Source organism: Mustela lutreola, chromosome 5 (assembly GCF_030435805.1).
Source record: "Mustela lutreola isolate mMusLut2 chromosome 5, mMusLut2.pri, whole genome shotgun sequence".
Taxonomy (NCBI): domain Eukaryota; kingdom Metazoa; phylum Chordata; class Mammalia; order Carnivora; family Mustelidae; genus Mustela; species Mustela lutreola.
The window spans coordinates 30,699,903-30,727,032 of NC_081294.1; the positions used below are offsets into that span (position 1 = coordinate 30,699,903).

A 27,130-nucleotide genomic window follows, 5' to 3' on the forward strand; every position below is an offset into this window, starting at 1 on the left:
AATATTGCCAATTCGAGAGGGGCTCCTGCACATTGACAATAACACTCTCTGATTTGCTTAATGGGCTCAGTTGCAGCCCTCCAGGTCAGTGTCCAACAGAACACTGTGATGCTACTCATGCCCTCATCCCCAGCAGCTGGCCAAGCCAGCTTCGGAGCAAAGCCTTTTACTTATTGAACCAGCACTTATGTGGCGCTATTCTAAAACTATGCAAATATCAATTCATTTAATGTCCATAACCATATCAGTCGAAGATTTTTATTATTCCCCTTATACAAATGGGAAACTGAGACACAGAGAGGTTAGGTGGCCCAAGTCAGGAAGTAGATGATCTAGTTCTTAACTCTACAGTAAGCTGCTGCTGTCAGCTCCAGGCGCATGGTAGGGGGAGTGACAATAAGCGTTGCTGGACACTCAGTTCTGGCTCATGGTTTGTATTTCTTCTCAACATTACTATCATCAGATTCTTTTCTTTTTTTTTTCTTTTTAAGATTTTATGTATTTATCTGATAGAGACAGACAGAGCAGGAGTGCAGGGGACGGGCAGAGGGCAAAGCAGACTCCCCACTGAGTGGGGAGCCTGATGCCAGGGCTTGATCCCAGGACCCAAGGATCATGACCTGAGCCGAAGGCAGATGCCCCACCGACTGGAGCCACCCAAGTGCCCAGTGTCTTCATTCTAAGGGCTCTCCATAGCGAATCTCTTAGTATACCTTCAGGCTTCCACCTCTAAGTGGCTATGGTATAATGACAGATGCTCATTCTTATGGCCCAAACATGTGGGTCACATCCACAGTCTACCTTTTACTGGTTCTGTGACTTCAGTTACCCATCACCTGCCTCAATTATTTCATTTTAAAATAAGGCTGTTAGTACCTGCTCAGCAATGGAGGGAAAATCAACAGACCACAAATGGTGAAGTATTTTAAAAATTATGAAATGTGGGGGGTTCCTGGGGGGCTCAGTGGGTTAAGCCTCTGCCTTCAGCTCAGGTCATGATCCTAGGGTCCTGGGATTGGGCCCCGTATCGGGCTCTCTGCTCACCGGAGAACCTGCTTCCTCCTCTCTCTCTGCCTGCCTCTCTGCCTACTTGTGACCTCTGTCAAATAAATAAGTAAAAATCTAAAAAAATATATGATGAAAAGTGAAATATAACTAAAGGGATAATTGGGACCATCTCATCCCTTGCATGTTATGGTCATTTATTACTCATTCATTGACTTGATCACAGACAAGAGGCAACACAAAAATTAGGAGGGTACACTAAGGCACGAATACATCCAGTAGGCAGTGGTAGCCTAGCTAGGTTTGCAATAGGAAAACCAAAGCCATGATTTTCCTAAGCCCGTGTACCTTTAAAATGATCTGCTCTAAATGGACACATTTTCCTCAAAGAAGCTCAGAACCTGGGTGCTCAGGAACCCACGTGTGTGTCCAGTGGAGCCAAGTGATAGGTCGACCCCAAACCACAGACCTGGGCTCTGGGGACGGATGACGGAGGAAGCTGCTGGGTGTGGTTAGGAGGGAGGCCTGTGTCTACTGAGGGCAACCGTTCCTCCCAGTCGTCCTGCGAGCTTGGTGACAAGAACCCAAATGGATGTAGCCAGAGCCCAGTTTTAGCTAAATCTAAATAAAAGACTTAAAATATTTATTTTTTAAATCTCTGAAAACAGAAGCTTGAAACAGCAGCCCCTGATTCCACCCCAGTCTCAAGGTCAGGCCATCCAGGGGGTCCCAGCTGGTGACCATCGCCGGCCCCTGGGTCAGCCCTGGCTCTCGGTTCAAGTGCGCCTTGACTCTATTGCCTTGAAAGAATGCGTGAGCCACTGAATGTGAGCAGTGTCCCCTTTTCAGTGAAAAATAAATTTTTTTAAATAATAAAATAAACAGGTCCTGCTGGCTTAGAGGAAACCCTGTGAGCTTCCAGGAATCAACATTCCCCAACTCCAGCGCATTTTCGGGAGCTGAGCCTGCGTGCGATCGTGGTGACTTGTTTAGAAACCATCTGGTCCGTGTGAAGTGAGCAGGAACGCGACCACAGGGGCAGCGAGGGCTACTGGAGACACTGCCTGTGGCTGATGAGGGTTAAAAACACGGCCACACATACATTCAAGGAAGAGAGAGTGTGGGCTTGAGGTGAGAAATGTAGAGTCAGCATTCTTGAATCCCCAGATATTTTTATAGGGGGTTAAGAGGAAAAAAAAAAAAAAAATTACCAAAAACTCCCTACAGGCCCAGACAAAGCCACAGTGTGTTCCCATTTACCGCCAGCCTGATAGTCACACCCTTCGTGTCTTTTCCACTTAGGCTGCAGCCCAGCGAGTGGAAGGCACTTCCTATAAACAAAGGCTAGCTGAGATCCCATCGCCTTCCTCCTCCTTCCCAGGCAGCCTCCTCTGCCCCCCTCTGCAGAGCCCAGAGGTCAAACAACCGCTTAAACTCTTGGGTTAATTAACATTTTGGCTCCCTTTTGCAAAGGAAGAGCCAGAGATCAACAATAAATAAATCGGTCATTGGAACTGGTGGAGGAGAGCTTACAAGCAGGCTGAGGCTGCCCTGTGTCCCAGCCCCCCAGGCCCACCGCGGAGTCTGTGCCCACTGAGGCTGGGGCTCGTTGGGCCTCCCAGGCCACAGGGTTTGGATCTCCATGGAACACAGCATTGCTCTGCCCGCCGGGCCCCGAGCAGGGGCAGCAGTTCTTGGAGGATGGCGTTCTGGATGTGAGATGGTGGAGACTAAGATTCTCACCCACAGCCCAGCTGTGGGAAGGGAACCGCATGCCCAGTCTAGGACTGGCCTCCTCTCCTAGCCTTCGCGCATGCCCAGTCTAGGACTGGCCTCCTCTCCTAGCCTTCGCGCATGCCCAGTCTAGAACTGGCCTCCTCTCCCAGCCTTCGCTCCCCAGGAGGGAACCCTCTCACTCCTCCCTCCTTCCTGTTTACTTTCAGTACCTTCCTCTTCACTCCCGAAGTTTAGCTCCAGACCTGCTGGCCTTCCCCCACAGTCTCACCATCCCTGGGAGCCCCTCACGTCCTCACTGGCCTCCAGATCGGGAACTCTGAGGATTCGGCTGTGTGGGCCCTACAGACCAGCTCTGGCTGTCCCTCTTTGTGAGTCCCTTCTCACTCTGGGGGATAAGTTTGCCTTCCTCTTGCTTCATCCTCCTTCCCCGCTCACAACTAGAGTGGAAGGTTCATGAAGGCAGCTAGCTACGGAGCAGCAAGTCTTTAATATATCACCACGGCCTAGAAGATAGCAACCACTTTTTTAAGTTGAATACCTGGCCAGTCAAATGTCAGCTGATCACATTCTCCCCAGTCCCTCCAGGCCAGGCTTGGCGTCTGCCCATCTGGGTGACTCCGTCCACACAGCACACTGGTCTTTCATCCTATGGTCAGGCTTTGTCTTTGCCTCTTTGTGTCATCTTTCTCACAGGCACACTCCCAGGGAAAGGGTCCTGGATGGACATCTTCTCTCTGCCCCTCCAGCAACCCGTGGACTCCCCAGGAGTCACTGGTCACCCGACTACTGCTCCAGAAGGTATGGGATTGCGGTGCCACCTCCGCTTTTCTGTTTTCTGTGTGTGTATAAATTTTGTGTCCTTCTGAAGACTGCAGAGGAGTGGTTGTCAATCCCCAGAACATCTAAGTATCACTTGGAGGCTCAGGAAAGCAGATGCTGGCTGCCCGCCCCAACCCCCAAGAGATCTTAGGAGATCACTGGTGGAGAGTTAGGGCTGGGAACCTAGCTTGGAGGACTGCATTCAGAGTCAGTCACTCTCACGCTATTCAGTGTAGACAGCTCAGCTCTTAAACGGCTTTTGTGTCACCCACGGGATAAGACAGAGTTGACCCAGGATAAGGTGGCTGCTCAGAGCCACTCGCTGGTTGATTAAAAGGAGATGGGATTCCCATCCAAAACCGGCCTCCTGAGCCGGCCTGTCCTCCACTATAGGGTTAAGAATTTTCACCTGGGCCCCTCTGAACTAAATGACCTCCACACAACATATCAGGAAAATCCCTTAAATTCCAAGCTAATTGACAGATTCCAGGGATAGTTGGTAAATACTTCTCCCTTCTCTATTGAGAATCAGCAAGAACAATAGTTGGCCCTCGGCCCACATAGCGAATATCATTCCACCAAGGTCCTCTGCAACTTTTCAGGCTTCTCCTACAACATCGATGAAAATAGAATTTTTCTGAAATAGAATTCCAAGTCTAAAACAGAAAGTTTTATGATACCTGGAGGCAAACCATTCAGATGTTTTGAGTTAATTTGGCATGGTGGAAAGAATTTTTACATTTGTAAAAATATCAGGTCATTTTCTGCCTCCAAAGAGCTTTCAAACTGTAATGAATTTGACATAAACCCTGAACTCCATTTCTCAGTACGGGATTTTTGTAAAGACTGAAAAAAAAAAAAAAATCCTCCCAAACAAACAAAGAAATGGAGTGTGAACTAATATAGTAACAGATTTCAGAATCAGAGAGGGCTGAAAGCAAGCCATGCTAGACATTTCCTAGTCCTGACCCAACATTTAAAGTTGGGAAAACTAAGGTTTTGTCTTAGACATATAAGTAGTAACAAAACAACAAGAGAAACCACAGTTCTCAAAGACTACTTTATCCCAAGAGGGGGATTGAAGCGAAATATAAACGCAGTGTACATAGGATGCTAGAATTTAAAATGCTCTTAGTGGGATAAGATGATCTATGGATGCAATACGTTTGCAGAGTGGGGGAGGGGGGCAAAAAGAATGACAGATTGACAGACAGGAGGCAAGGGTTCAATATTGCATCTTCAAAACCTAGCGCGTCAGGACTGAACTTCAGTGTTTTCATCTGTAAAATAAAGGTAACAAGCAGCTTGTTTTAAGGATGAATAAAGCAGTGTAAGTGAAAGCACTCTCCAATCCTATCGTCTCCAAGATAGAACAACATGCATGGACTGTGTCCAGATGGTCTGCTCAGAGGGAGGTCTTCCCTTAGCTTAGTTTCTTCTGCCTTGCCACCAAAGTATAGGCCAATTTTTTTCGTGGTTCTTTCTGGCCCTTTTGTCTTCTCTGATCCCACCTGCCTCCCAAAGAGCCCCCCTTGGCCCAGGGATGCCCATTTCCATTCTGGATCCAGAAGAACAGAAGTATAAGCCAATATCTTTCATTTCTGTCTCCCAGGACCTACACAGTTGCCGACCTAAAGCAGTTCCTCAATGTTTATCAAATCCTACTAGAAGGAATAGAATCAAATGGAAAGGAATTGAATTCTGTAAAAATCAATTCTACTCCTTCCCTGGTCCAAACTGGTCTGCCTTAAAGAGAAGAACTAACTAAGAGACTCTTATCTGATGAGATAAAGATCAAAAGCAAAACAAAACAAAAATAAAAACAGTGAATTCTACCTATTGCCCCAAAGCAGAAGAGACTTTTTTCTGTTTATTTTTTTCTAAACTGAGCTCTTCCCAGATCTACTGTCTACTTTTCCCAGGGAAAACAAAACAAAACAAAAACTGTCTTCTTTCTTCCAGGAGGAAGTATATAGGTTTAGGTGGGAGGATTCTGTTGATTTGGCCCAAGATTTCCTTTGCAAGCTCTCATTATGGGCAAAATGATCACTATTTCTCTTGGGTGGTTCTGAAGTTTTTCTAAGAGCCATCATGAGGAGACTCCTAGGAAAGCCAGACAGTAACTCAAAGTAATCATTTTTCTGCTTTGCTTTTATTGTCTAGTCTAGAAACTGTGGCTCTTGCTACACTCTTATCTGTGGGTTTGTGTTGGCTCTCCCCAAAAGAAGGTTCTCACTTGAACAGCACCTTGATACAATCCTAACTCAGCAAAACCTCCAACAGCAGGTACAAGACACTAAATATGCCCAAGTCAAAGACATTACAAAATGTTTAAAGACCACAAGGGTTCATCAGCTTCTTAGCTTGGACTGTTTACCAAGACAGGGCTGGTCTCTCCTTGGAGATCTCAAGTCATTGCCTGGGGAGGACTCCTCCCACCCCTTACTGGAATACATGGAATGTTCTAGAATGTCATGGAATGCCCTGACCTCCTTGGGATGAAGTCTTCCCCTCTGTCCCTAAGGAGAAGCCTCAACACTTGCACCTAATCTCTCCCCTTCTCCACCCACAAGACAATGAGACCTCAGTAAGAAGGGAGGACAATACCACTACCTGAAAAGCCATTAACACACATTTTTATTTTACCCAAGAGTTACTAGAAGACAGGAGAGTGATGTCTGAGTGGTATTGGCTACTCTGGGTCATGACTGGAGCTGTATATATCTTCTTCTTTTTGTTTTTTTTTTTTTTTTTTTAAGATTTTATTTACTTGACAGAGAGAGAGAGAGATCACAAATTGGCAGAGAGACAGGCAGAGAGAGAGAGGAGGAAGCAGGCTCCCTGCTGAGCAGAGAGCCCCATGCAGGGCTCCATCCCATGACCTGAGCCGAAGGCAGAGGCTTAATCCACTGAGCCACCCAGGTGCCCCTGTATATGTCTTTTTAATAGCACTGGATATTTGTCCCAGATTTTAGAGTTTACAAAATTGTTTTGTTTTTTTTTTTTAAAGATTTTATTTATTTATTTGACAGAGAGAGATCACAAGTAGGCAGAGAGGCAGGCAGAGAGAGAGGAAGGGAAGCAGGCTCCCTGCTGAGCAGAGAGCCCGATGCGGGACTCGTTCCCAGGACCCTGAGATCATGACCTGAGCCGAAGGCAGCGGCTTAACCCACTGAGCCACCCAGGCGCCCCTACAAAATTGTTTTCATGAGCATTGTCTCATTTGATCGTGGCGCCCCCGCTCAGGGGATTGCGGTCCTCATTTTAGAGATGAAGACACAGAAACTCAGAGAAGGTCTTCAGGTCCAGCACTTTTCACCCTACCTCCACCCCCAGGCGTCCAGCAATGACAGAGAACAGGCGGCCGGACAAAAGTCAGGTCAGCTGACCACCATGCTCAGCAACACTGTGAAAGAAGGAAACAAATCTTGAGCCCCCCTGTGTCAGGAAGGGGCTGTATATTCTGTTTTCTCACTGAATTCCCCCACTTCCGAGGTTCAAATCCCAACTCCAACACTTCTTAGGCCAAGTGACAGGCTCAGTCTGTGCCTCAGTCTCTCCACGTGGAAAATGAAGATACCAACATGTCCTCCTTAGAGTGTTATCATGAGGTTTAAATCGGGCAGTTCCCTAGAACACATAGCCCGGTGGGAAGATAAGAACTCACCGCATATTGCCAATTATCACCACTGTTATTTCCCCTTGTTTTAACAGGAAGGAAGAATGCTCATGAAGATTAACATTGCAGAGATTAGAGTGAAGTTCAGCTCCAAAGACCTGATTATTTGCTGCTTTCAGGTATCTGTTGACTTCCTATGTGCTGCTCTTTTTCTTCCTCCTGGACCCTCCCCCCTTGGCAGTTAGCCCAGTGTCCTTCGAAGAGTTCCTGTTCCTGGGGTGCTTGCATGAGAACAATCTGAGACCCTCCCATATGGACAGAATCAGAATTTCTAGAGCCAGGGGCCCAGAAATCTGCATTTCTATACAAGCAGAGCAGATGACTCTTTTGCACTAAGAGAAGGTCAAGAGCCACTGACCCAGATGGACCACTTAGGCAGCTGTCACTGCCCAGTCCTCCCCACCTCCCCCTTCACCCAGGAAGTGCTCCAAATCTGGATTGCCGTAAAGCCTCCTTCCCCTGCACAGTCCCCATCTGCTCCTTCACGATTAGCCATGATTAGCGATAAAAGGCTGATGCCTGCTCGCTCTGTTGGTGACTGGCCATTTAATCACTTTGAATAATGGCTTATTGCAGTGATGGCTTGTTTTGCCTGCAAGTTAGGCAGGTTCATGAGAGCAGGTAGGGCAGAGAGAAGATGGGGAGAGGCAGAGGGTCAGGCAACCTCCATTTCATGCACAAAGACCCACCATGCACAAGAATGCAACAACTACCCGCCTAGAAAATCTCCAACTGCACTGAGGTCAGGCCTACAAAAATGAGATAACACATCATGGCAGGACCGCACAAACGAGGAGAAACTAACTCGGTATTTGCATTCGAGCTTTATCTTATCTCACAAGCACAGCAGATCCCTTCCAGAGTGGAGGCCAGGTGTCAGTAACCACGTGCTTTCCCTTGTGCTTGCTTTGCAAATAATAGTTAACTGCCCCCACTCCCATCCGTGTGTCCACCAAAAAGCTCTTACCAAATGACCTATCAGAAAGCTTTTACCAAATGACCCTCTGAGGATAAGACTGCACCTCAAACTGCAACCCCAAGGCAAACAATATTTCTGCTTTTTTATGGTAATTTTTTCCCCGAATGTCTTCTTAACTGGACTTAATCTCTGGTTATGTAAACAGCTGAAGATATCCTAATTCCTGAGAGGATATCAAAGATCCGTACTTGAGAAGGAGAAAATGTTGAGGGTGTGGGGAAGAGTAGAAGGAAAACAAGCATTAATTATTAAACATGTGCAAGATTTTAAAAATTACATACCATTTGGCACTTTTCCTCTCCAAAGTACTCTGTCCCCATTAAAGGCAAGGAAAGGCAGGCTTCTTGCCATGACGAATTTGCCTAATTATGTTTTCTCTCTCCTCAAGTGGGAAGGATTCAGCGTCACTGGTTTAAAAACACCCTTCCTCTGGGTGGGATGCTCTGGATGGGAACGCAGTTGCCCTCTGTGTTGATCTGATGCAGTCTCTTATTTTACAAACTGGACTTGGAACCACTTAACAAAAGGCACTCTGCAAATACATGTGGCCAATATGCCAGTCAGCTCTACAGCCCAGAATCCAGGGCATGATCTTAGAACAGAACAGAAACCCTGTTCTCAGCTTTATTTCACTGGCTGGGGCTTGGGACAAGGCAACAGCTCAGGTCTGCCTCAGGAAAGCAAGGCTGGACCTAAAGAAGTTCCTGAGGTGACTTGCCCTCCACAAATGGCTACGTAGACTTGGGTCTACCCACCATGTTTTCCATATCATTGAATTTCTGCTGCAGGTTTCATGTTACTGTTGCAATTATTGTCACCCCATAATTCAGATAATAGGTGTTGGGGTCTGGGGCTGGGAGGTCCAGTCACTGCCATCATGGTGCAGTGCATTCCATGATGCACTCAGATCTCAGGTTGGAATGGCCCAGGGGAGTCATGCCCAACAGCCCCCTTAGACCCTGACCAGACACCCAAAATCAGTGGCCAAATCATCCTCAGACACCATCTAGTCCAACTCCCTCATTTTCCAGATGGGCAAACTAAGGTCCAATGGTCAGGGGTCACTGTGACACAGTGAGTTGGTGGCTGCACCAAGATAAGAATTTGGGCTCCATGAATCTTAGTCCAGAAACCTCCATGTTGTTTTTTAAGTTCACAAAGAAGAGAGACAATATGAACATGTTTTCTGAATTCTCTGTCACTTTAAGAAAGAGAGAGACAGAAGGGGTAAGGATGAAGAAGCAAGCTATGTGTAATAGTGGGGTACGGTGGGGCAGAGCCTTTTGAGCTTGGGCTCTGAGATGGCCCACAACAGGGATCAGCCACTTAGCTGATGGGTGGACCTGGGATTTACCTAATCTTGTTGAGCCTTAGCCCTCATCTTTGAAACAGAGAGAACAGTGCCTACTGCATGGGGTTGTGTTAGGATTGAAGGAGATAATACTCAGGTCCTGGCACACACAAGATACTTAATAAACATTGGCTCTTGTTACAACCCCAGTGCAGACGTCCAAGAACTTAAATAGACTGCCAAGGCATCAGTCCTGGGGGGCCTGTCCTTAAGCCAGACTTCCTCCTTGCCAGCTCCTCTTTCCGGGTCACGACCCTGGCTGTCCCCACCTTCCCCTCCATCCCTCCAAACAAGACAGCCATGATGGCGTTAGTACCCACCATCATGGATCTTTCCAGAGGGGAGGCAATGTACCGACTAGAAATGAAGTTGTAAAAGGGCATGGGATAAAGGATAATGGTAAGGAAATGACAGTGGGAAGGTTAGAAGAGCTCCTTATGGGGTGCCTTTCATCTGTTATCACATGCTAGGTCATGTACTAAAACCTTTATAGTATAGGGAATATGAAATATAATCAGCAGCAAGTCAGTCTCCTTGGGAGAAACACCGGTAACAAAATGAATGCCCATGACTTTTCTCTCTCCTTGCCTAAGTCATGAGACACTCCGGCTTCGTGTGTAAGGTTGGTTGGTTTTATCCCCTCCAAGACCGTTAAAGCTGTCCCCCAAAAGGTGACTTAAGTGGCATTCTAATCACCAGGTCTTTGTTCGGTTACTGTACAAGGATTATTAATATTTATAAAGATGACCCTGGTTCAACACAGAAAGATCAAATTAAAATTCACTCACTATAAATAATATGCTAATACACATAATATTAATGCAATAGAGTTTTCCCAAGAACTACATCTGGTCATGTTCTGAGTCTCCGAAAGCCCATTCTACATCCGTGGGGCATATGAACCACAACAGCCTATCTTCTGGCTCTTTCAGAAAATACGATTCAATCTTTCTTAACTCCAGATCTGTAGTTTTCCTTTCGAGTCCCCACTTATTTTCTTGCGAAATATGTGCCCAAAAGGACAACAGGATAACATTTTCTCAAGACCGTATTTGTTTTGCTGAGCATATCCCTGCTGCTGGCCACTGCCCAGCAGCTGGAGACCCTGGGGGCTGAGAGCCTGAGGCTCCAACATCGCAATTGAAACCCCAAAGCACAGCGGATTTTCATCTGGGTTTCAGAGGAGTCATTATCTTCATTTTGTTTCTGGACACTGGCGCTGACCGCCCCCCCCCCCTCCCCGAGATAAGAACAAACAGAATGGGTTCTGTCTTCCCAAAGATGCTACATCAGCATGTGTTTCCCACTTAAAGCTTTTAAGCATTTGACTTACACATTTATGTATACCCCCAGTGGACCGTTAGGGTTTGGTTTAATCCCCAAGAAAACTGGCATTAAAATAGACCTTTTCCCGGCAATAATAATCTCATTTACGATAAATTATTCTATTCTCAGTACCTTTGAGACACATGAGAGCTTTTATGTAATAAAGAAGCCATTTATTTCCGAATATTTTAATGCATGTTTCCATATTTTCCTCATTTTTAATGCAAGGGCCATTGACAGTCCTGTAAGAGAATGTCTTTTAAAAGCAAATTTATGGCAAATGTTCCAGCGAAATGGGCAGCAACATGCATCATTGTACCACTCTGCCACTGAGAGGAACAGGGCAGAGATGTTCTAATTCTCATTTACGTGCATAAAAGTGTAACCTCTACAGAGAAAGACAATGTTATTGGGTAAATTAATAAGAGACAGAAGACCTCTGTCAGTTTGGGCCCCATCCTTTGCTTTGCTATAAGCACGTAGCTAGTGCGTGGCTCGCAGGCCACATCTGAAATACAGGAAGGAGGCCAAGGAACAGATGCTGGGGGAGATCATGATAGCTCCTGACGAAAAGAAAGTCAAGTCGGAGCCTTTACATGTCAACTGGAAAGGGAAGCTGTTTTGAAAGGGCAGAAAATCAAGGAGCAGAGAGAATGCCCTTTGCTAGAAGTTGGATTATTTTTATTTTCCAAACTTTCATGTCAGAGTGAATTATTTGGTTGCTGCCATGATGGGGGGTCTTGACAGGGAGGGTTGGTAGCAGGGTGTGGAAGCAGAGACAGTGTCAGAACCAAAATATACATATATCTCTAGTTCTGTGAGATCCATTCATGCTAGACTCTTGGAGCGGACAAATATTTTGAGAAATCTCCTCAGATATGGCATTCTGATAGGCTCCCTGACTAAGAACCACCACACGTGTGTAGGTGTGAGACTTATTTTAACCACTATCATAGGTACTTCTAAGAGACAAAAAAAGTGGGTCCCTGACCTGAGCAGTACAGCATTTCTGAAATAGGAAGCCAACTCTTAAGGTTAGCTTCCCGGTGTTCTTCTGATAGAAAGCTCTGTGCCTTTTCTGGGCAGGAATACCATCCATCAGTTCTACGAAGCCTGTGTCTTTAGTCTAGTTGGTCTGATAAACCAGATAAACCCTCCAGATAAACCACAAATGGGCTGGATAAACAACACAACAGTCTCCAGAACAGGGTCTAGTTTGAATTCTGGCCAAAGGAGCCATGGTGGCCTTGGGGATATGTTGGAGGCCACGGCATGGTTGGAGTTGAAGACCAAACCAGGCCCTGACTTTGTCTCCTTCAAAGTCCGGACAAGGGGTTAAGGATGGGAAAGTTGAGTAACACTGAGAAAGGGTCTGTGCTATGTGTCTGTGCCCGCCTAAGTGACTTCCCACACCCTCTCCCTACAGAAGGGAACAATGTGGTCAGGGTCATGAATTCTTAGTTGGTCCTTGTTGTTCCTGTACCTCTCATAACCCACTCCCTGGTTGACTGTCTTGCTAATGGCATTAGCTGAGACTACCTGGCATCACAAGGTTTGCTTGTAGTTGATGTAAACTTGTTATAGAAACTTGCGGTCATCTGACTAGGTACTGATGTATTACTCCTTCTATTGTGGTTTACCTTATAAATGATTGTAAGATGTGGAATAAAATCGGCACTGTTGGACATCCTCCTCAGTGTCCCTCCTGCCCCCATCTCTTTGTCTCTGAATTTCTTTTCACCATCCTCTTAACCCTCAAGTTTTCCTGGTCAATTTGTCATGCCGGCCACGACAGGGATGTCACCCAACCCTGCATTAAATATCACCTCCATGCTTCCCAGTGCCCTTCCCAGCACCTGGGAAAGGTGAACAATGGAACAAGGTGAGAAGGAAAAGATAAGTCAGTTTGAGGATGATTTAGTGAAAGCAAAAGCTAGAAGGAAAGAGTAACCCAGGCTTTGCCCTCCTCCGTGTGCCAGGCTCTGTGCTATGTGCTGACTCAGCTAGGACAGAGACCTGTCGTGGAAAACATCTAAAGAGCTGGGTTCCCACCACTGACAGTCTGCTACCATACTGAGTGGCGTGTACACTGCCAAGTTCTTGACATGAGCAGTGCAAATTAAGATGTGTTGTAAGTATAAACTACATAGCAGTTTGAACAATTTAGTACAAAATTTAAAAAATAATACGTTACCTCATTAATAATCTTTAGATTAAATATATGTTGATCTGATAATATTTTGGACATTGGGTTTGATAAAATGTATTGGTAAAATGAATTCACCCCTTTCTTTTTTCCTTGTTTAAATAGGCAACTGCAAGCTTGCCTGGGTGGCTCAGTTGGTTAAGCATCTGCCTTCAGCTCAGGATCCCATGGTCCTAGGATCCAGTCCCATGTCAGGCTCCCTGCTCAGTGGCAGGAGTTGCCTTCTCCCTCTCTGCCTCCCCCCTGCTTGTGATCTCTTTCTTTCACTCTTTTTCTCTCAAGTAAATAAAATCTTTAAAAACAAAACAAATGGGTGACCATCAGAAAATGCAAAGTTCCCTATGTGAGGCTTAACCTTGGGGCTCTCATTATATTGCTGGGGGGTGCACGGGCTCAGACTCTTAGACTCAGCGCTGAAGTCTAGCAGTGGAAACCCTCTGACTGAAGGCGATAATCTGCAGTTACCCAGGACCTCGCAAAGGTTCTTCTTATAGAATGAACCTGTGAGTCGCTACATGTTATTGGAGGCACTTTGCACCCATGAGGGCTACACCAATGGCACAGGCTTTGACCAAGGGCCACTGGGAAGAGTTCTGCATCCTCTCCACATGGAGAGAGGAGCTGCATCCCTGTGCAACCAGGAAAGTGGTGACAGGAAAGTGTGCAGTGCACCAAAGCCACGTGAAATGGCTGCACAGGGAGTGGCACTGAAACGGGGAAAATGGGAAAAGGACTTGGAGAGAACAGGAACCTAAAGAATCTGTGTTTGCAATTTTCAACCTCAAGCTTTTGAACACCGAACAGGAATTCCATTGGTAATAAAGCAAATAATCAATGCATCCTTTGGACTGCCGAGTCCCCTATGAACTGTTGCCATGCACCAGCCCCTCGAAGCCTATGAAAAACCCTATTAGGCAGGCATTAGGACTATCCCATGTTACAAATGAACACTGGCTGTTCTTACAGCAGGGCGTGTTTAGGATACAGCTCTCAAGGCTGGCTGCCCATCACCCTTCTCACCACCTGCCCCCCACAGGTATGGGAGGCAGGATGTTTAGAGTCACGAGACATAGAAGTACTCAAGAGCAAGCCAGCTTTGCCCCGTGGCAGAGAGAAGAGGAGCAAAAGAAAACTGCTGTAGGCTTGAGCCTTCTTCCTCTGGAGATGACAGAGTGTTGAGATGCCTGAGGACACCTCCTAGATGTTTCTCAGTGCAAGAGCTGGGGTCAGTTTGACCTCCCCTTGCCTGAGGTAAGGAAAGAGCACTTTTCCCTGAGCAGGGAAAGGATCGTTCTAGGGGAGAGGACCTCCAGTCCCCCGCCAGGACAGCCCCCTATTGGCACAGCTCCATGGGCTGGCATAGCGAGGTGGGCCAGCAGTGTGCCGGGTGGGCTGGACCAGCACACAGGGAGAGGCAGGACTGAAGAGCCTCCGGAGGCTTCTTAAGTAGAAACTCTTTCCACTTACAATTCATGTAACCCACTTCCTTATCTTTGGAAGGGATGTTTAGAAGTTAGAGATACGTAAGTGTGGTTTTCCAAGACTTGGTGCATCACTGAGGAGGAGTTACTCTGGTGCTCAGGCGAAGATGACCACACAGAAGGAAATCGGATGATCACCATTAGGAGTGTGGGGCACTTCAGAATGAGAGGCCTGCCTGTTGCATTACAGAGGGGTCAGGTGCTGCTTTACCTTGGATGGGAACAAGGGAGAAAGGGAAGCTGGGGCCAGACCTTGAAGGGTGGTCTCTCCTTCCTTCCTGTTTCTCTGTGAAAGACTACACGTGGGGCGCTGGGGTGATGCAGTCAGTTCAGCCTCCGACTTGATTTCAGCTCAGGTCATGATCCCACAGTCAGGTCATAATCTCAGGGTAATGAGCGTGCTGAGCTCCATGCTCAGTGAGGAATCTGCTTGAGTTGGTCTCTCCCTTTTCCTTCACCCCTCCCCCCACATGCTCACCCTTTCTCTCTCTCTCTCTCTCTCCCTCTCAAATAAATAAATAAATTTTTTTTGAAAAAGAGTACATGTTACAGACAGCCTAGACTCTGAGCAGAGAAAAGCAGGGCCCTGGCTACTACTGGCAGGAATAATAACATCTCATCAAGGAAGAGATTCTCTATCACAACAGGGAGTCTCAAATTAGTCAAAGACTTGGAATGGTTTCCTGATAGATGAAATGTAATCAATTATGGTGACTTCTTTTGGGGATGTTAAATGTCTTGTTCCTTCCCCTTTGTTTTCTTTGGATTGCCACTGAGGTCAAGTGCAAAGTTGTTGATCTCATCACAATAGCCCAGAATACATGAGCACATCTGCCGCCCAGGATACAGCACTCAAAGGACCAGATGTATAATATGGTGCTAAGTGAACCGAGCAGCTAAGGAGACACAATCTGGCAACAATAACAACTGTGAGCTATTCGAAAGCTATATTTATTAGAAAAAAATATGTATATGCTTTTTGTGTGATATTTTATTTTTTTAAAAGATTTTATGTATTTATTTGACAGAGAGACACAGTGGAAGAGGGAAAACAAGCAGGGGGAGTGAGAGCGGGAGACGCAGGCTTCCCACTGAGCAGAGAGCCCAACGTGGGGCTTGATCCCAGGACCCTGGGACCATGACCTGAGCCAAAAGCAGATGCTTAACAACTGAGCCACCCAGGTGCCCCTACATGATATTTTAAAAAGAGATATGACAATACGAAATGTTGGAGCAACTTCAACTCTCGTGCATTGCTGGTGGGAATGGAAATAAATATTACTGCTTTGGCAATACCTCCTAAGCTTAAACATGAGAATATCTACTTTCCAACAATTGCACTCCTATGAATATACCTAACAGAATTATGCACAGATGTGCACCAAGACACATGTATAAGAATGCTCACACATTCAAAAAAAGCCAATACATGGACATCTCTTTAGCACAACTTCAAAATCCATTTGACCTTACCTTTGTTGTCCCAGCTGACTCCATGCAGCTTTTGGTAAAATCCGTAAGGCCTTGTCTATGACGTGCACCGTATACATTGGACTTCCTACCACGTAGCCTTTCTGACTTGGGATTCCCTTGGGAAACTCATGCATGCACAACCTGGAAGAACAGAAATTATGCTGGTGGCATCACTGTTGGCCAATGGGAGGTAGGAGCCAATGGGCAGTGGATAAATGTTTCTACTTCTGTTCTCCCTGGTGAACAGTTCTGAAATGCATTTTACATGGCCCTTCAGAAGATGCTGGCAGGACTGAGCACCAGCAGCCTACAGTAGTGGTTAACTTCGAGACACATCCATAAACTGGGCTCCCTGCTTCCATGTCACTGTCCATGGCCTGCATACTAACTCCCCAGAAACACATTCTTTTTTTTTTTTTTTTCAGAAACACATTCTTGAATGAACTGTTCAAAGGTAAACCTCTGTCTTAGGCTCTCCTTTTGGGGAGAGCTAAAGTAGATCAATTTTGAAAACCCCCATAGTAGACTGAATGAATAAATTGTGGAATATTTATAGGAAGAACTGTGGAATCCATCCATTCCCAATAACGACAGGAACTCACAAATAGAATGTCGATCAAAGCGGCTAGATATAAAAGAATATATAAACTCTAGATCCTGTTTAAATAAAGTTCAAAAGCAGGCAAAATGAAATTTTGCGTCAGAATTGGGAGAATGATTACCTTTGGGAAGAAGGAAGGGGGCTTTAAGGCGGAAAATTAAGAGGGGGCTCTGATTATACCGCCAATATTCTCTTTCTGAAATTGGATATTGTTAAGTGAAGCTCACTTTATGATAATTCCTTGAGCTGGGCTTTTAAGTTTCGAACATTTGTGTTATACTTGAATAAGAAAGGCTATGAAATGGCCCCAAATCAAGATTGTGATGACTGGCCTTTCCCCCTTACTCAACAATGTACAAGCTTTCTTTAGGAAGATCACCATTGATAGCCATAGTCTATTATAGGAGATGAAAATTCCAGTTCCTTCCCTAGCCAAGCGGTAACATAAATGGGTGATGATGGCCCAGTGGGACTGTGTTTTTCCAAACAGGGTGAATTCTCTTGAGTTCCAGCCTGTGAAGTTATGGTGTCAAACGGACACTCCCAAAGAAAGGAGGAAAACAGTAAGTCAGCAAGCGAACAAGAGGAGAAAGAGAGACAGAGAGAGAAGGAAAGGTGGAGGGAAGAGGAAAGAAACAAGGAAAGAAAGGAAAAAAGAAGGATGGAAGGGGGGGAGGGCAGGGGAATTAAAAGCTCTCACTCGTCACCTGGCCTGTGTCTGTGGTGTAAACAATCCTACTACTGCTGGCTTCAGGCTACCAAGCATTTAATGGTTGGCCCACAGCATTTCTGAACACTCTAGAACTGCTTCTCATGGGCCGTTCTGAGCGGGCTCCAACAAACCACCAGCCCGGCCAACAGTCACCATCTGTGAGAATGGTTCCAGTGTGCCCCCATCTTGGAATTTTTCAAAAGAAGCCAGAAATCTGGATTTGTAGGTGAAAACCCTTGCTTTTTAAAATGAAATCAGCTCGTTTAAGTTTTTCAAAAACACTTCACAAACTCAGAAAAAAAAAAAAAAAAAGCACATCTACAATATAGATTTAGCCCAGAGAATGCCACTGTTTGACCTCTGGCCTACAAGCTAAACCTTTTAAGGAGAGTCTCCAGGCTCCCCGATGCAGCATAGCCCTCTGGCTACATAGGGTGAGGACTGCCTCCAAGGGGCTGACGGGAGCAGGGGAGTCCTACCTGGGTTCTGGCCCCAGTTTTCACTATTGAAATTGTTTCACTGACCTGAGCCTCAGTTTCCCCATCTGTGTTAAGATGCCTTCTGGACTTCTTGCATCAGAACTTCTTCTCATATCAGAACTACTAGGGTATCTTCTTGTATCAGAACTTCTAGGATAATGTAATGAGCATAAAAAATCAACAGGGCTATCCTTTGGGACTGGACAGATGTCACAACATGGCAGAGATAATCCAGTGGGGCCCGGTCATTGGACAGGGATTGCAGGTCACTCATCAAAGAGAAGTGAGGCTTTCCTCAGGCCTTCAGTAGAATGATGTCCGTTGGCCTGCCAGGAAGTCCCATCTTGGTGCTCCATAGTCCTCAGACTCCTTGATTTTTGGAAGGTGACAAGTCCACTTTCTTGAAAGGAAACAGATTATGGCAGGAAGACCTGAGCCTTGGAGTTGGTCAAACTTGGGCTTATACTTTGGCTCTGCCATTTGCTAACTAGGGACATCAAGCTCACTTTCCTCCTGAGCTCCTCCTACCCTACAGGGATTGTGACAAGAAGCATCAGCTGCTTAAAGTGTCTAATTCTGTTTCTGGAACAGTGTCAAATAAATGCTAATCATCATTATCATCATTACGATTTATCAAGGCATCGACGTAGAGGGGCTGGACAGCCAGCGGCCTTGATAGTCATGAAAATTTAATCTTATGTTTCCCTTTGTTTCATTCTGTCTTCTTTACTCTGTTATTTTAGAGATCCAGCCAGAACTAATATTTCTGCAGATCCCGACAGGTCTGGACACAGATATTCTGATCTAATCCAAATTTTATGGGCTCTGGAATGCTCACAGGGAGATGCTGCTATGTATTTTGTTGGAGAAAATTCACATACCAGGAGGGAGAGATTCAAACTTGGAATATCTGAGAAGACAATTATGTCGCTTCATTTGGATTGTTAACTTATTTTAAAATAATATATACAGGTTCCCTAAAGATAGGATCTGTAATTACAGCAGAACTTGAGACAAAGGGAAAAATCATTCATACCAATCCTGTTCTTAATCAAAAGTTTGATATTTGTTCATCATGGCTTTTTTTCATTAATTTTTATTTTTAAAATATCCCATTAAAGTATTGTCTCGATCACTGGATTGTTGGGTTCCCATTACATTTGTACCTCCTCACCTTTGTCCCAGTCCTACTCACTGTCCTAGCAGTACCGTAAGCCAACAGCTACTGGGAAGGATATTTATGTTTTTAAGAATTTCCAGTTGAATTCAATCAAGAATAAGATTCAAGTCTCCTTGCATAGTGAGGCAGGTTTTTGTGGAGAAAACTTTGCATCAGGAGTTAGAAAGCCTGGTTCTAGTTTTAATCTGGACATACTAAATCACTTGAGTACCTTGCTAGACTTTTCTGAAAAGTCTGTTTCTTTGACTCTAAAATAAGGATAAGTGCATGCATATTTTCTTTGCAAGGCTGGAATACCCAAACATTTACTAAAAGAGTACATTAAAATATTCATTTTGACTGCTGAGTTTTTGGTATTCCCCCTATGTGCAAGGAGAGTTAGTAATATGCTTGCAAACACCTCCCCGTGGCTGCTTCCGGGGCATTCACTGCACTCCCCTGGTTAATCCACAGGCTATCTGGAAAAGCTGGATAATTAGGCTTGGCAGCTGCTTAGCTAGGACCAACACTCTAATTGTCCCAGGAGAGACTGCTAGTAACAATGCTGCAGGGGAACTGCTATTAGGACCTTCAAGAACCTGTGCCTCTGCAGACCCAGTCTCTCTGTCACCCTCGTAGAAAGGCTTCCACTCAGCACTCTTGGTTCTGCAAATTCTCCTCCTAAATCAAAGTCTTGCCTGGGTGCATTTAAGGAGGCCAGGCCTGTGCTTCTATCCAGCTGCAAAGGAATTTGGGAAAAGAAGTCTCTGGCTCCTTCCTGGGGAAATGGAATTATAAATCTGGAAATCTTCAAACCGACAAGGGGTCCTGGGAAAGTGCTGAGCTGTTAGATATCACGATGGATGTCCACGAAGGGGTACATCCACCCTCAAACAGGGTGGGGGAGGGGCTTCTGCAGGTCCCAAAAGCATTCAGGCATACGTCCAAACACAGAGGCAAGGGACCCAATGTACACTTGGAAAAATCACCTCCCTTTCCCCTAAAGATGCACAGGCTTGAAGCCGCCCATTCTCCCTGCCTATCTTGGAAACAAAAGTGTTTATGGGATCCTAGGCTGATAACTCCTGGTGTCCCATCATTCACTTCAACCCGTAGATCCCCCTATTTCCTGGTAATCTGATAATAACGTGACAGTCTTGCCCCATGGGAGGCTCTCTGGACTCATTTGTCTGAAAATCCTTGGGAAATGCATCTTCTGAGGCCTATAGCCAACTGTCACCATGGTCAACTTCCAGACAGGCAGCAAAATATTTTCAAGTTCTAAAATCCTGGCCCTAGCCCATCACTTTACCTACCCTGGCTATATTCTGGAGGACACAAACAACTCAAAATGACTGCCTTGTTTCTTTTAAATAGATTACCAGGGGTTCAGGACACCAGCCCAAAAAGGTGTGTGTGAAATTAAATGATGAAGTTCCCAGTCCTTCTCTGAAGCTTCTCCTCTTCGCGCTGTGTGTGTGTGTGTGTGTGTGTTTGTGTGTGTGTGTGTTTGCTTTGCTCCTTCTTTCAAACGTGAATTGACTGATATTAAGGACCAAAAATCACCTCTGCCTCCTCCACCCAACAATATCTCAAAAAAGAAAAAGATACTTAATTTTTAAAAAGATTTTATTTATTTATTTGACAGACAGATAGAACACAAGTAGGCAGAGAGGCAGGCAGAGGGAGAGGAAGAAGCAGGCTCTCCGCTGAGCAGGGAGCCTGACTTGGGGCTCGATGCCCAGACCCTGAGATCATGACCTGAGCTGAAGGCAGACGCTTAACTGACTGAGACACCCAGGTGCCCCAAAGTTAATTTTGTTTGAAATAACTTCTATTTTGATGCAATATTAATCTTCCTTTTGCTCGTTTTCATCACAAATGTTTTGTTTTTTCCATAGAAAGAATGTAATAAGTGGCGATTATATCCTAAGGGGAACATCATAAAGGCCTACTGAGTCAGGAGCATTGCTGACAATTGTTTATTATAGAGGAAAGAAATAAGAAAACTCTTTTTTTTCCCCCCTACACCACTACTTAAATGAGACATAAAAGCAATACTCCCACGTAAATTATTTCAGGAAGAATCTATAACTTGAAGGAGGCTGGAATTCAAAGATTGGGTCTCTTCAGAGGCGAAGGAACATCTGTGGGTTCCTTAAAAGGCTCTATAGATGGGGGGAAGGGAGGGCACCTGGGGGTCTCAGTAGGTTAAGCGTTCAGCGTCCAACTCTTAATGTCAGCTCAGGTCATGATCTCAGGGTCCACACTCAGAGGGGGGTCTGATTGAGATTCCCTCTCTCCCTTCTCCTCTGCTCCTCCCCCTGCTCCTGTATGCTCTCTGGCTCTAAATAAATAAGTTAAATCTTAAATTTAAAAAAAAAAGTCTCAATAGATGTGAAATTCTGGCAAACCAGAAGATGCCAACACTGGCTCTTTGTTGAATCTAATTTCATTCCAAACACCAGGGCAGTTAAATCTCTAGAACTATTCTTAGGCTTATTAGACTTCCAACAGCTTGTCTTTTGGCTCACAAATGGGACCAAGAAAGGAGAAGGAATGCTCTTCTCCAGGAAGCCTTTCCCATCTCCCGCCTCCAACTTCAGAAACAATGTCTCCCTCTTGGGCCATTCCATAGTTTCTTTTTTTTTTTTTTTCCTCTCTCTTATATTATTGATTACATTTTCCTGTGTTTTCTGGTTAATGGGGTATACATCACTCTTCTTCACCAAAGTACACATTTCCTAAAACATAGAAGGGCTTGCGTCTGAGTTTGTTTGGGCTGCTGTGATAAAAATATCGTCAACTGGGAGGCTTATGAACAACAGAAATGTGCTTCTCATAGTTCTGGAGGCTGGAAAGCTCAAGATCATGGTCCTGGCACATTCTGTGTCTGGTGAGAGTCAGCTTTCCCCCTGATGGCTATCTTCTCACCATGTCCTTACATGCCAGGAGGGACAATGGGACCCTCTGGGGTGTCTGTTATAGGTGCTAATCCCATTTATAAGGGCTCTGCTCTAGCAACCCAGCATCTCCCAACAGCCCCAGTTCCTACCTCTACTACCTTGGGGGTTTGGTTTCAATACGTGAATGTCGGGGGGACACAAACATTCAGCCCTCAGCAGCTTGGAAGAGGGTGGACTCACAGAAAGAGTTCTATTATCATTATTATTGTCTTGATGCATCTAATTCCGAAGTCAGGCTGTTCTGTGGGCACTCGACCTGTGCTTGTTAAAACAATGAGTGGGCTCTGGAGGCTCTGTTTTTACAGTGACTCCTCCAGTGCACACACACTTCCCAGTACACACACACCCCCCACACACTCTCAGAATACCGTGACACCATTCCTACCACTCACAGGTACATGGGAGCCCTACTTTACAAAACACGGAGGACATCTGTTTTAATGAAGTAAGATGCTTCATCTTCCCTGGGGGACCAGAAAGTTATCAGACCACACTGACTGCAAGGAGTGACTCTAAGCCAGGAGGCTGAGTCCTTGAGCAGTTCCCTCCTCTGTATTTTGGGGAATACTGCCAAAGCTTAATGAGGGGTTTATTGAGATCAACGGATCCCCTACAAGACCTTGATCTGGATACCAGTATCTCTCAACCTTGTTTATGACTGAGCTGCTAAACATACTTTGCTACAGCTGAATGCTGCAGAACGAACATGTTATACTCTGAAATCCCATGCCATGGAACGGATACCGTTTTCTCTTACTTCACTCATGGCTGCCCAGGACCATCTTCCACATGGTGAAGAAGGCAGGAGCCTGCTCTGGCATTGGGTAGTGTGTTGGTGCTGGGACCTTGGCATGGCCACTCTTGCAGGACAACCCACGTGGAGTTTTGTGCATTTAAAGGTATCTTCAGTGTTACAGGAGACAATACTACACCGGCAGCTGAATTGGCAGGCAAATCCAGACAATGTGATTATTAACTCTCTGAGCGAGGTGTCCGATTGGCCGGTGTGTGAGTTCCGTTCCAGCTGGAGGTGGGCATCGGCCCTATGGGAGGGCTCTGGACACCTACTCCTTTAAATGCCAACCAGCAGCTCTAGATCAAAGGTGAGTCCTTGGGGAAGGGCTACTGATAAGGTAATTCTTGGAAAGACTGTCTCAAGCTGAGTGGAGAGAGAAGGCCCACCGCCACACATGGGCAGGCAGGAACAGGGCCTGTGGGACTCCGCTGCTGGCCAACCCACCTTCTTACTTCTCTCCTGCCTGTTGGCAGCGCCCCTCATTTGTCCTTTTGGTACAAAGCAAATGCCTGCGAGGAAGGCAGCTGGCCTCTTCACGCCTGCTTGTCTCTGCCTGAGTTTGGAAGTTCCTCCAAGGCCTTTCTGTAGCAGACATTCAACCCGTTGGCTGGAAAGCAGCATGGCTCCATGAGAGCTGGGGGGGGGGGGGGGGACCCGTGCCAGGGATGCTAAGGAGTCTGCAAGATGGAGACAGAGCCGGGTCCCATGGCAACCCCCCAAGGATGTCCTGCTCCGAGCCGGCCTGTCTCGCAGAGCCCACTTCCTCACCATCGCCCTGAATTATTCATCAGCTCTTGCAGAGAAACAAAAGGCAAAGTCATTTTATTTCCTCCAGAACTGACTGTCCTCCTCACTGACCTCGGGGTATCTTAAAATTCAAGACAGAGCAGCCAGCACTCCCGTGCACTCTGGGAAGGGACAGGAAAATGCCCCATCAGCTTCCCCTTCCAGACTAGACGAGTCCAACTGAGCAAATGTCTCTGGTCGCTTGGTCCTTCGGGCTGTGCTTTGTCCCTCTTCTCATTAATCATGAGAAGGACAGGCACGTAACCTTGGCTTCTTGTTGAAAGACCTTGACATGTTGATAGGTACCAGGGGTCAGGACAAATGCCCTCCCTTGACCCTAGGGCCATGCTCAGCCTCCTAGGCTTCTCTTCAGAGAAGCTCTACATTCCCGGTGCCAGCAGCGCTGCTTCCCATGAGACTGTCCGTGGAGACACAAAAGGGACTCTGTCTCATTGCCACTACCAGTCCCGCCCCCTTTACTTCAGTCTGAGCCCTTGATTTCTAATTCACCAAGGAAATGCAATCCACCAGGCACAAGCTTTTCCTCCCTCTACCTCTAGAATTGCAGGCACACACTGTCTTCACACTATCTATCAACTCCTCCTTTCCGGACTCAAAGGAATCTTTCCTCTGAAAACACTACTGGCTCCAGTGATGCTTTTGGCCTGAAAACCCCGCCCCTTCGCCAGTACCCTGTTTGCTTTTGTTCGCCTCCTCTTACAGAGTGGCAAGCTGGTGTGCTAATTAGGCGGTGAGCTCTGGGGCTGTCCCCTCTGCCCCCTACCAGCCATGTGACGTGGGGCAGTTTTAGGCTGCCCTCAGCAAAGACGTAGTTAGGCGACTGTCAGGGTTTGAGGGAGACAATAACAACCTCCAGTGACCAGAGGTAAAGCAGTCCCAGACAAGCCCTCAAACAGGTACCCATGGCCATGGCAGCCAGTCTTAGATCGAATTCTGTAGCAAGTGCAAACATTTATTGGCAAGCAGGCACAAAACTGTTCCCTGACATCCATTCGCATAAGTTTGGCTTGGCCCTGCTCACTCCTCAATCACGCCAATAAGCACTTTGTATGAAAGTTTATATCGCACTTTTGGGGTGCCTTGGTGGTTCGGTCAGTTGAGTGTCTGACTCTTGACTTTGGCTCCAGCAGTGATCTCAGGGTCATAGGATGGAGCCCCACGTCGGGCTCTGCACTCAGCACGGAGTCTGCTTGTCCCTCTTACTCTGCTCCTCCCCCACTCACATGCAAGCTCTTTTCCTCAAATAAATAAATAAATAAATAAATAAATAATAAAATTTTAAGAAGGAAGGAAGGAGGGGTGCCTGGGTGGCTCAGTGGGTTAAGCCTCTACCTTCGGCTCGGGTCGTGATCTCAGGTTTCTGGGATCGAGCTCCTGGTCAGGCTCTCTGCTCGGCGGGAAAACTGTCCCCCCCACTCCATCGCCTGCCTCTCTGCCTACTTGTGATCTCTGTCAAATAAATAAATAAAATCTTTAAAAAAAAAAAAAAAGGAAGGGAGGGAGGCAAGAAAAGAGAGGAAGGAAGGAAGGAAGGAAGGACCCTTCAAGGCTGATGGAACAATATATGACAGCAGGAGCAGCCAGCAGGACTGGGGAGAGGAGCTGGGGGGACACTGCCACGTCTTCAAATGTCACACGGAAGGGTATGCTGAAGTATCTTCCATCATCACACACACAGTCTACCAGTGCCAGACTTAAGCTCTCCAGGCATCAGTTTCCTCACTCTGGAAAATGGCAATAATGATGCTATGTGCTTTCCGGAGGTGCCGGGAGAAGGAAATGAGTCAGTCAATACCTGTACAACATGTACGACAGAGGCTGGCCGCAATAAGCACTCGCTCAATTTGTGTCATATTATCCCATCCCTTAGAACCTCCTCATTCCTATGCACCTCCAGGACGCCTCAGTTTACACCCTCAGCGCTGCTTAACTCCTTCGAAGGCTCACCCTCATTCTCTGTCTCTGCTGAATCGACTTGACATCAGCCTTCCACGGGACTCCACATTTTCACAGAATTTCTTACTCAGTTCCTCAAACATCTGTTACCCTCCTCCTCCTCCCCTATTGGGCCTCCTGGGGCAGGGGCAGGAGGGCTTTCAAGGGATGAGTCAAAATGGAACTCTTTAAGGAGCTCCCAAGAGTTGGAGATAGGATGCCACATGGTACACTCCCCAAAGACCAGGGCCTCATCTTCAAGGGTGACTTTAAAGTAAAGGAAGGCCTGTCCATAAGTCACAGACAGAAATGACTCACCACCCCCAGTAGCACATGCATCAACACCTTAATATTCCTAAGAGCCGTGAGGTTCTAGAAACAGAGGTGATTGACCAGGGTGGAGTCTCTCCATTCAAGGCTGTTTTGGTATAAAATACTTTTACCACCAAAATATATTTTACCAATACTATCTTAAGATGCAAAGAAAAGTAAAACCCAATCAAATGACCTCTTTGAGGGAAAGCTCAAATTTTCTTTGAGCAGCTGAGTCAGTAGCTACCTAACATGAATGCTAAAGCCAAGCCTGGGGATGCCGCTCAGGGTGTTTTTGACAATCAGGGCAACAGGGAAGGATCGAGTCAGTATCTGGGTAATCTCTAGCAGTCTAAGAAAGTCACCCCCAAATTTCCCTGGAAGGTGACTCCCAGAATATGGCAGGATGACCTGAGTGATCCCCTAAATTCTTCTATAGGAGAAAGACGTCAAATTTGGCACAGAAATGTTCAAGCGTACCAAAACTACGGTATTAATATTTTGCCTTAGGAATCTGTGCACATTTGGTATTTTAAGTATGTGAACATTTAGGATAATGTGGCCTAATGGAGTTATAAATAGAGCAGTGTTAAAATTTCATCTTTCAATGTTAATTGAATCACTAATTTAGACTTTTGATTTTAAGTCAAGATCTCACTAAGTTTATATTGCATTGAAATATCTGAGAAAACTTAAGCTTCACTACCTGTGTAAGACCAGGATCTGTTAATTCCTTAAGAGAGTATTCAGGTACTCAGGATATTTTGTTAAATCAGGCAATTGAGTTACTTAGAAAGGAAGCCAAATGTATTAAATTTGTATGCACAGTCTAAAATATTTCAAGTAGTTGAACTAAATTTGTAAGCGATATAACATCCATCTAAGGTCTTAAAAAAGGATTTTTCAAATTTTCTAGATTTGTAAGTATGTATCTGTAAGCAGAATTTAAAACTAAGAACTTGAGTTTTACATGTGTAGCTTAACAAATTGAACTTTAAAGAAACAAACAACAAACACACCCCTTGATTTTTTTTTTTTGCACAAAAACTGCCCTTAAGTCATTAAAGCAGTTAAATAAGTACTTTCGATTTACCTTGCCTGTGCCCTCTAAATCTCTGTAACAACAACTTGCGCATAGTCTCATCTCTCTAACAAGCTCATTTGTGGCACAGACTGGGTTGCCTATTTCTGCCATGTCCCCCAGAGGGTGGGTAGGCTTAAGGCATGTGCTCAGCAAATTCTTTTCCCACGTGGCTGTGTGACTTTGGACAAGTCCCTTCACCTCTCTGAGCCTCGGAGATCAGCAT

General features: G+C 45.8%; 1 long non-coding RNA gene across 4 annotated transcripts in view; it reads right to left on the reverse strand.

Moving 5' to 3' along the window:
• LOC131831682 (uncharacterized) overlaps window positions 1–27,130 on the reverse strand; it is a 216,040-nt gene that overhangs the window by 87,784 nt on the left and 101,126 nt on the right. For all 4 annotated transcript variants that reach the window (XR_009353758.1, XR_009353756.1, XR_009353757.1 and 1 more), the window contains one exon: window positions 16,057–16,197. This is a non-coding gene — a long non-coding RNA (uncharacterized LOC131831682). The remainder of the gene's footprint in view (window positions 1–16,056; window positions 16,198–27,130) is intronic.